This window comes from Dendroctonus ponderosae, unplaced genomic scaffold (genome assembly GCF_020466585.1).
Source record: "Dendroctonus ponderosae isolate FM_Combo_2020 unplaced genomic scaffold, Dpon_F_20191213v2 Dpon_F_20191213_4, whole genome shotgun sequence".
In the NCBI taxonomy this organism is placed as follows: Eukaryota; Metazoa; Arthropoda; class Insecta; order Coleoptera; family Curculionidae; genus Dendroctonus; species Dendroctonus ponderosae.
This window is the reverse complement of record NW_026018611.1, coordinates 2670728-2672635: the sequence shown is the minus strand read 5'-3', so window position 1 is coordinate 2672635 and position 1908 is coordinate 2670728.

Sequence of the window (1908 nt, the reverse complement as noted above, 5' to 3'; positions counted from 1 at the left end):
CGAGCGTGATGAGAGAAACATGCAAAACGGGACGGAAAACATGAAATTTTGCAATATTCTTGCGCAACCCTTGCACAAAACGACGATCATTTTTCTAATTTCATAGATAGATAGAACAGAAGACCAGGAAATGTCGATTCCTCCATCTAAAGGCCCACAAAGAATCGACTTCTAAAGCACGACAACTTCATCTGCACTTTGACTCCGACTCCCTGCACCTTAAAACTGTTAACTTTCGCATAAGACAATTGGCCGAAACCCCAACATTTTAGCCTGAACCCGAGTGAACTTTGCCACCTTATTTGCGCTGGATCTTTGCAAAATTTATGCTCAGAAACAAAATCAAGGCGCTCGTTCCACGTCTAAGTCCGGTATTCAAAAGTGAAGCTGGACATAATTGGCCGCTGTCCAATATCGAGCGGACAAGGACAAGACGTAAGCAAAACCTCACAAATCCCGTAACCCCCGAATCATCATCAGGAAATCCTTCAGTCCCAGCATACTGTGATCGATTAGGCAATAACAAACGACAATCGTAATGCGGCGTTTGTCGCTGGCAAGTGACCAGGGGCCAAAAGCTGAATGATGGATCGTTTTTAGTTTCCCCAGGCGGTTCCAAGGGATGTTGAAATCGCATTTCCTTCGGCCACTCCGGATCGCAATCGAGCACAATTTTCAAAATGCGCCAAACCAAAGCAGACAATTTTAATTTTTGCCTTCCTGCGAGTGGACGAAAGGCCCGGGCGGCACTTTGGACCGCAATCAAAGCACAAAAGACATGAAATCGCTTTATTATGGGATCGAATTTCAGGCCCTGGCCGAGCCATTCAGTCCAACATCCGCAAAGTACTATTAAATGGCCGGTTTTTGCTCGTTTGCGACGGTTTTTTGCCTCGTTTTTCTGCGGGATCCTGTTCGCTCTCAAACAATGACGTTGTACGGGCCCGATTTCCGTATAACGCCAACAACGTCACCAAAAAGACCATTAATTAATTCCAATCAGCCGCATTTTGAGCGTTGACACTTGACACTGGAAGGTGTCAAAATACTTTCAAAGAACACCGATTAAAAGCCGAGAGAGTTTGGAGGCTGCGCCTCAATTGCTAACTCAAATATTTGCCCGCAACTTGCGGAAAACTTCCTTTTCCAACTTTAACGCGGTTGGCGTTGTAAAAACCACTGGCGCCCTCTAGGTGCGAAGCACCCAATTTAAAGCCCCGGCGCAAAACGCGCCAACTTATCGACGGCCGCCATCTACTGGAGCACAGCCCATTCAGCGAGCGCAGCGCCCGACACTTTTTCCACCCAACCTACCAGGGATGGTTGCAAAGTGCTGCGCCGCCCGACTGCTCCAAATTTTCCTCTCCACCAAGGGCTTAACGATAACTCTGGCTCAATGCGAAAAAAATCAAACACAACCTCAGCCCAACGCGTTTCGAACCGAATAACCGTCAGCTTATCAGCGCATTTCGATCTAAACCAACCGGAGGATATCCGGCAATAAAACAGGGCCTAATTCGATTTGGGCGCTAATGAGCGCCCCCCAAAGTGGCCCTTTTGTGCCCTGAAGGGGGCGCTTTGTCTGGAGATTTTTGACTTCGTTGCCGATCTCCAATTGGCTCCGGCAAACTTTTAATTGGGCCAATTCGCGGTTGCTGTACGTATTTTGATCATTATTCCCGCTTCGAGAGCCGAGAGGTAAAAACCGTGCAATCGTTCGGGATTTTACAGTCTGGTGGATGATCGACATTGATACAGGGTGTCCCAGAAGAAGCGAATAGACACCCTATTCATTGTATCAAAAATTCAAAAATTCCTACATGAATCAATCCTATATGAACGATTAAATAACTTTATACAGTCTGGCTATTCAGAGGCAGATCCAGCTTTAAATTGAGGGGGGGGGGG